The sequence below is a fragment of the Cebus imitator genome, unplaced genomic scaffold (genome assembly GCF_001604975.1).
Source record: "Cebus imitator isolate Cc_AM_T3 unplaced genomic scaffold, Cebus_imitator-1.0 Scaffold1, whole genome shotgun sequence".
NCBI lineage: Eukaryota > Metazoa > Chordata > Mammalia > Primates > Cebidae > Cebus > Cebus imitator.
The window spans coordinates 1,542,821-1,551,271 of NW_016107316.1; the positions used below are offsets into that span (position 1 = coordinate 1,542,821).

The window sequence follows — 8,451 nt, forward strand, 5'->3', positions numbered from 1 at the left end:
TTTTTGTTTGTTGGTTTGTTCTGAGACAGAGTCTTGCTCTGCCCAGGCTGGAGTGCAGTGGCGCAATCTCGGCTCACTCCAGCTCCCTGGTTCAAGCAATTCCCCTGCCTCAGCTCCAGAGTAGCTGAGATTAGAGGCGTATGCCACTATGCCCAGCTAATTTTTTTGTATTTTTAATAGAGACTGGGTTTCACCATGTTGACCAGACTGGTCTCAAACTCCTGACCTCAGGCAATCCGCCCACCTCGGCTTCCCAAAGTTCTGGGATTACAGGCGTGAGCCATTGTGCCCGGCCGACTGTCATATTTCAAGGCCTGGGGCAAATGGCAACCCTTCCAAGAAATTACAATGTCACTATATTTTGTGGAGAAACTTTCTTTACCTTCTTTATGCTCATCTAGCACGTTCCATACTGGCTCTGTATTGGAATGTCTGCTGGGCCTGCCCTTGTGTGAATTTAGTTGGATTATGTGAATCCATCAAGCAATTGCAGAGGTCCACCCATGCCAGGACCTGAATCCAGCTCTGAGGATTCAAAAGGAAAACACTGAGTCCTTGCCTTCAAGGAAGGAAGCTCACCCCGGAGATCACCTGGGTATGTTTATCTGCATAATAAGACCTGTGTTCCTGTGCATCTTCCTCTCACCTTCCTGTAACTTGTCACATCTAGCTCTGAAAGAGAATCAATTACTAACCACTGTCTGAGCATGTGGCCTAGTCATTCCCCCACTCCCTTCTCTGTTATGAAGAGGGCATTAAACCTCAACCATCTGGTCCCTCTTCGAGTTCGTGGTTTTGTAAACACTTTTGCACATGTGTGCGCATAATACCTTTGTTATGATTTTCTCTTAACCTGTTTTTTGTCACGGGGTGTTGGCTGTGACCCTTTATGATGGGGAGAAAGGGGATCACCCCTTTCCGTACCTACATTTTCAAGGCGTATCCACGTTCTAGCATGTGTCAGAATTGCATGCCTTTTTATGGCTGGATAATATTCCGTGTGTGAATATGCCACGTTTTGTGTATCCATTCATCTGTTTAAGGATGTTTGGGGTGTTTCCACCATTTTGTTATGGTCAATACGCTGCTATGAACATGAGTGTACAAGAACCTGTGTGAGTCCCTGCTTTTCATTCTTTTGGGTAGATGCTTGGGAGTGGAATTGCTAGGTCACAGAGCAGTTACTGTGTTTAACTGTGGGAGGAGATTCCTCCCTCTCGGCAGCTCTTATGCTCACCCTCCTCTCTGTGTATACTGCTGCCTTCCGCCTTCAGAAGCCCCCTCCTTCTTTCTACACCTGGGCTAAGACAGCAGCTTCCTATTTGGTGTCTGCTTCCCACGTCCACCTCCAGAGCTCATCCAGAGTGATGGTGGTGTGGACTGAACTGTGTCTCCCAAATGCATGCATTGAAGATCTTACCCCAGTGTAACTGTGTTTGGAGACAGGGCCTTTATGGAAGTAACTAAAGGTTAACGGAGGGCAGAAGGGTGACCTCAGTTACCTAATCCAATAGGAGTGGTTGGGAAATAGATTTCTGTTGTCTAAGCTCCTAGCCTGTGGTATTGTATTACGGCGACCTGAGCAGATGAATGCAGACGGTGAACTGCTCTTCCTCTGAGTCACACTGGTGAGGGTGCCCTGCATCGCTCCCCCTAGCGCCCCGCTCCCTCTAGAACCCCCCACTTCCTCTAGTACCCCCACCTTCTCTAGTGCCCCCTACTCCCCCAGCACCTCCCACTCTCTCTAGTGCCCCCCACTCCCTCTGTACCCCCCAGGCACTTTGGAATGCCTTCTCCTGCTTTCTCCTATTCCTGTCCCGCAGCACCTGCCCTTGGCGGTGGGGAGCAGGAGTCCAGTGATGTCCACTCGGGAAGCTCCTTGGGACATTGGCATTTGAACCATCTCTGTGCACATACAGAGGTGCACACAGTCATTCAGCCCAGAAACCTGTGAACACACAGCAACTACTGACCAAGCACCTATTCCTTGCGGACTTTAAGAGGATACTTTGAGATATAAATAACAGAGAAAGCCCAAAATGGCTTGTAATAGTCATAGCTGACACATGACACTTACAATGTGCCAGACACGATTTGAATAGTTTCTACACATTAACCCCTTTAATCCTCACAATGATCTCATGAACCAGATATGGTTGTTATCACCATCCCCATTTCACAGATGAGGAAAATGAGAAGAAAGGGAAAATAAACAAGCCCAAAGTCCTCGGTGGTAGTGGGAGTGGATTTGGCAGTCTAGCTCCACAGACTTTGCCCCTGATCCCCGCTATCCCAGGCATCTGACCTTGGGACAGTGTTCTCTGGGTTAATGAGATATCTCAAGGTGGGGACATCCAAGGGAAATGAATGCAACAGCTCGAGGCAGTCACCAAGGACTTGGCTTCTTTTCGTCTTTACATTCTGCCATTGTTAGCGTCTTGGCTTTTAAGTTGGGTGTAATCCTTTATGTCACAATACAGCTGCAGCTGTTCTAAGTGTCACATTCTCACCCAACCACACCCAAAGGTCAGAAAGAGAGAAAACCCCTTCTTTATGGCTTTTTCTTGTAAGAGTAAGGGGGACTTGCCCCAAATTCACCCAGAGACTTCCCCTAGTGTTAGAATGAAATTATACGCTTGTTCATAAATTAATCACTGGGTCACCGTGACTGGCTTAGAACAATCAAGACACTCTGCTAGGCTCCAAGGGAGTTCTCCTTCTCCTGAAGCACGTGGCTGCCTGAAAACCTGAAGAACACAGGCCACCGGCTTGCTGGCGAAGGAGAGGGACTGGAAGGGTGGTGGGCCTGTCACACACCATCGCTATTTCTATTTCTCACATCAGCCTTGTGAGATCAGGACTTCTATCGTTTTATAAATAAGGGAACTAAGACTCAGAGACAACAAGGTGCTTGGCCAAGGCCAGCAGGTGGTGAGTGAGAGAGGCCGCATGCTCAGCCCATCCCCAGGCAGTCTGGCAAGACAGGAAACTGGTCTTTCTTTTCCCATCCTAGACCGATTGCGTTGGAAAGATTCATGCTCCTGGCAGCTGGCTCTTGCTGTCCCTCCCTGACGGCTGCGACTCTGAGAACAGAGGCCCCTCCTGTTCTCATGCCTCGGGCCTGCTGTTAACAGGGAGGTGTGTGCTGGGTTCCTATCCACAAAGCCCTTTCCAGGGAGTGGGTCCCACGCGTTGCTTCCCCAGACCCAGCTCATCCTGTTTCCGGTTTCTTTCTTTTTTTTTTGGAGACGGAGTTTCACTGTGTCGTGATCTGCCCGCCTGGGTCTCCCAAAGTGCTGGGATTACAGGCTGTTTCCGGTTTCTAATTCTCTTAGGACATCAGCGTCTTTGATTCTCTGAGCCCCCGAAGGGCTCAGCCCTCTCACATAGGCCTTCCTCCTAGAGGTGTGGTGCCTGCCTTCCCTCCAGCGCTGTGACAGGGAGTGACTTGGAGGCCCAAGTCCTGCTTCCCCTTCCCTCTACCTTCCCTGTGTTCAGAGCCAGGGACTCTGCTATTTGTAGGCCATTAGGACTCTGTCTGGGGTCTTTCTCTAGGTGAGGGTGTGGGTCCCAGAAGCAGAGGCCGCCTGGCGTTCCTTCTGGATGCCAGCCAGGCCTGCACTATTTTCCTGGAGAGGTCATTGGCACCATTGAGAAGGTCCCTGGGACTTGCTGCTAGGGCACAAATGTGGCAGACGGCAACTACGTTCTTCTTTGCTGGAAACAAGCAAGGATAGACTATGATTTTCCTCTCCCTCTGTTGTGTGTTTTTCACTCCTGTCTCTCCACCCACCCATCCATCCATCCATCCATCCACCCATCCGCCCATCCACCCATCCATCCATATATCTACCCATCCACTCACCTTCCAACCTCCATCCATCCATCCATCCACCCACCCACCCATCCACTCACCCACCCATCCATCCACTCACCCACCCATCCATCCACTCACCCACCCATCCTCTCAACCACCCATCCATCCACTCATCCACCCATCCATCCATTCATACATACATACATCCACCCGCCCATCCATCCACTCATCCACTCATCCATCCATCCGTCTACCCACCAATTCATCCATCTACTCATCCATCCACCTGTCTATCCATCCATCCACTCACCCAACCACCCATCCATCTATCCATCCACCCACCCACCCACCCACCCATCTATCCATCATCCATGCATCCACCCACCCACCCATTTATCCACCCATCCATCCACTCATCCATGCATCCACCCACCCACCCATTTATCCACTCATCCATGCATCCACCCACCCACACATCCATCCACTCATCCATCCTCCCATCCATCCATCCATCCACCCACCCACCTATCACATAGCATGGCAAATACAACAATGACTCACATGTGGTTTCTGCCCCTGCACCCCCAACACTGTGGGACTCCCACAACCAATGAACGCAGAAGGTTTTAGCTCCCTGATGGGCATTTATATTTGAAGTTAGGGGAGTTGGGGGCTGCACAAATGTGCAGAACTTAATAGTGGTCTCTCTGGCATTGTGCCAAAGTGAAGCTGAGGAAGAGTTATATTTTTGTGGGTTTTTTTGGTTGTTCAGCCTCTGTAGAGAATCTCAAAAATTCTCAATACCAACTGTATTTCAAGTTGTCATGGCAAGCTATAGGGAAAAGTTTTCAATTAGCAACGATCATACCTCAGACAAACCTCACTGGCTATGGCGCCGCCACTGCAGAAAGCTGAGGAGTTACTTTTAAGCAGGGGCTCTGCCTTCCCAGCATGTCTTAAATTTCTCCAGGGTGAGTCTGATCACCCCTGCTCTTGGGTATCTCTTCACCAGCTACTGATCACCAGGTCTAGGGGAGGTTAGTGACCTCAGCCCTGGAAGGGGAGCCTCAAAGTCACTGGTGAACCTCAAAGAGGCTGGCAGGGCTGCCTGCCCAGAGCCATCTGCTACAGTTGTAATGAGGAGTGTCCTTGGGTAATGAACTGCTATGTAGAGCTCCTGATTAAGCACTAATTAATTATCAATGCACTGTGCCATAATTGCCTGGCCCTTTCTATGCCAAAGAATTGTATCTTGCAATTCCATCTGTGATCCCACATTTCCTGATATGTGGCCATAGTGGCCCCTTTTCAAGCTCACCTGTCTCTCCAGTGGCCAGATAGAGCACTGGGGGTACATATGCCACGAGGTCATTGTCCACTGATAGTAGGTGGCATGAATGACGACTCATGGGTGTAACAGGCGTGAACGACAGCAGATATACCTGCTGGGGTCAGCCACACCTGGAATTCTGCCTGTAATGCTACTGTGGTTTGGATGTTTGTCTCCTGAAACCTCAGTTGAAATTTGACCCCCAGTGTTGGAGGTGGAGGCTTATGGGAAGTGTTTGGGTCATGGGGACAGATCCCTCATGAAGAGCTTGGTACTGTCCTTGTCCTTGTTCTAATGAGTAGGTTCTCACTCTGTTTGTTCTCTCAAGGGCTGGTTGTTTGAAGAGCCTGGCACCTCCCCCTCCTCTCTCTGGTTTTCCCTCTCCCCGTGTGATCCTTACACACACCAGCTTCCCTTTGCCTTCTGCCATGAGTGGAAGCAGCCTGAAGCCCTCCCCAGAGACAGGTGCTGGCACCATGCTTGTTGTACAGTCTGCAGGACCAAATCCCTTTTCTTCATAAGTTACCCAGTCTCAGGTATACCCTATATAGCAATGCAAATGGACTCAGGCAAATGGACTCACCTTGGTGTTACCTCAGTCACGTTACTTAACCTCTTTGAGCCCTTCTCATTCATACAGGAAAGAGAAGAGTAGCACCTGCCTCACGTGCTTCACCAGAAGGAGGACCTCAGGCTGCAGCTATGGATCGGGACGTGTCTTGTCCTGAGGTTTCCTTTGCTGCACTTCACTTGGGGCCATCTCAGGAACCAGCATGAAGTCACTGGAAACGCCGCTTGGAGGAGGCACTTAGCTGTGCCTCTGGCTTGCACCTGTGCCTGGTTTCTGGGTAGGGTGAGGTATTGGGACTATTTTAGTTACAGATTCCAGAAATCCATCTTCAAGCTGCAAAGAGGAGTTCTTGTAAGGATTTGGGAGTATCTCCCAGAATCTGAGGGTAAGAACTGAGCTGGCTTTCAGGATGATGGGAACTCGTGGTTCGCCTCCACCTGTGTCTTGTCCTGGCTCATCTTTGTGAATCTGCATTCTTCTTTTCCTGAAGATGGGATTTTCCTCCTTCTCCGTCCACGTGGCATGACATGTAGTCACAACCTCTCCCAAAATTCAGCTTCTCGTAGTCTCAGCCCTTTGGGAGGCTGAGGCAGGTGGATCACCTGACTTCAGGAGTTCAAGACCAGCCTGGCCAACATGGTGAAGCCCCATCGCTACTAAAATATGAAAAATTAGCTGGGCATGATGGCAGGTGCCTGTAGTCCCAGATATTTTGGAGGTTGAGGCAGGGGAATAGCTACAACCCAGGATGCAGACGTTGCAGTAAGCCGAGATCTCACCAGTGCACTCCAGCCTTGGTGACAAGAGTGAGACTCCATCTCAAAAAAAAAAAAAGAAAAGTTATTAGTTAAGACTGGGCTGAATGGTCTTGGTCCTAAGTTCTAGATGTCCAGCTGGGGCCAGGGGTCTGTGCCTGGCACATCACCTGCAGCCGCAGGTGGGGGTCTGAGAGAGCCGGCAGCTCTGCTGGCAACATGTGAACAGGAAGAAAGCTGGGACAGCAATCCCCAGTGAGGCAGGTTGGTTCCAGGATGAGTGGGATCCCAGGAAAAGGGGCTGTGGAAACTGCTTCACCGCCACCAGCCTGGGGCTGCTCACCGAGAGGACGCACATTCCTGGAGCATCCTCAGTCCTCTGTGACGGCGTCCAGGAGGCTGAGTGAGCGTGCACTTAGGGCACCAGCATGGCTGGTGACGACACTGAAAACGTTTTTTTTTTCTGATAAAAATGGTTTGTTTGTGTTTTTTTTTTGAGATGGAGTTCTGTTGCCCAGGCTGGAGCAGTGGTGAGATCCCGGCTCACTGCACCCTCCACCTCCTGGGTTCAAGGGATTGTCCTGTCTCAGCCTCCTGAGTAGCTGGGACTGCAGGTGCACACCAACATCCCTGGCTATTTTTTGTGTTTTTAGTAGAGGCAGGGTTTCACCATGTTGCTCCAGCTGTTCTTGAACTCCTGGCCTCAAGTGATCCTCTAGCCTCAGCCTCCCAAAATGCTGGAATTGCAGGTATGAGCCACTGTACCTGTCCAAAATTGTTTTTAAAAATCTAAGTCATCATACGAAAAACATCAGAAGTCTTCTGGACTTTTCTTACACTTCTTATAAAGTTGACTGTTTTTATCTTGAATGATGTTATTGGGTGCATTGAGTTGCATAGTGTCCCCCAAAATTCACGTTCTTCCCAGAACCTCAGCGTGTGACCTTATTTGGAAATAGGATCATTGCAGATGTAATTAGCAAAGACAGAGTTACACTGGAGCAGGGCAGGCCTTAACTCCAAAAAAGACTGGTGACCTATGAAGAGGAGAAGAGGTAGAGACACCACGCACTGGGAGAGCCACACAGGGAGGCAGAGCCGGGAGCCAGGCACCTGCCGGCCAGGGAACGCCAGCGGCTGCTGACGACACCGGAAGTTACAAGAGTCGGGAAGGGTTCTCCCTGGGAGCCTTCAGCAGGCTCACAGCCCTGTTGACATTCGTATGCCAGATTTCTAGCCTCCAGTGTGTGAGGGGACATGTTTCTGCTGTTCTAAGCCATTCAGTTTGTGGTTCTTCATCACTGCAGCCACAGGAAATCTCCGTTGGGTTGGGGAGTTTTATGCTTTTCAACGTTTGCAGCTGCTAAAGCCCTTAGTTTATTCCTTCATAGAGATGAACAGCACAGGCTCGAAAGTTACCTGTGTCTGAACAAACACCTGAGCTTCGGTATTTATTATATTCCCTTGGGCAGGTAACTTAACCTCTTTGTGCCTCAGTTTCCACATCAGTAAAATGAGGTAAATAATTCTACCCACAGCCTTGCACAGTGGCTCACACCTGTAATCCCAGCACTTTGGGAGGCTGAGGCAGGTGGATCACCTGAGGTCAGGAGTTTGAGACCAGCCTGGCCAAACTGGTGACACCCTGTCTCTACTAAAAACAAAAATTAGCTGGGCTTGGTGGTGGGCACCTGTAATCCCAGCTACTCGGGAGGCTGAGGCAGGAGAATCACTTGAACCCGGGAGGCAGAGATTGCAGTGAGCCAAGATGACGCCATTGCCCACTATCCTGGGTGACAGAGCAAGACTCCCTCTTAAAAAAATTTAAAAATAAAAATAATTCTACCCACTTAATGGAGGTATAAATGAGCCACTGCATGCAAAGGGCTTGACAAGGTACCTGGCATGTGACAAGGCCTCAGTGTAAAACAGTTGCTTCCATCACATCCCTCGGCAGGTCAGGGTGATGGTGAGGGAG

At 50.0% G+C, this 8,451-nt stretch overlaps 1 non-coding gene across 1 annotated transcript; it reads right to left on the reverse strand.

Annotated features, from left to right (window-relative positions):
• Positions 1 to 4,589: 4,589 nt before the first annotated feature.
• LOC119471031 lies at positions 4,590 to 4,730 on the reverse strand. Its single transcript, XR_005200021.1, has one exon. It is a non-coding gene; the product is annotated as a U4 spliceosomal RNA (small nuclear RNA).
• Between the last annotated feature and the right edge of the window lie 3,721 nt (positions 4,731 to 8,451).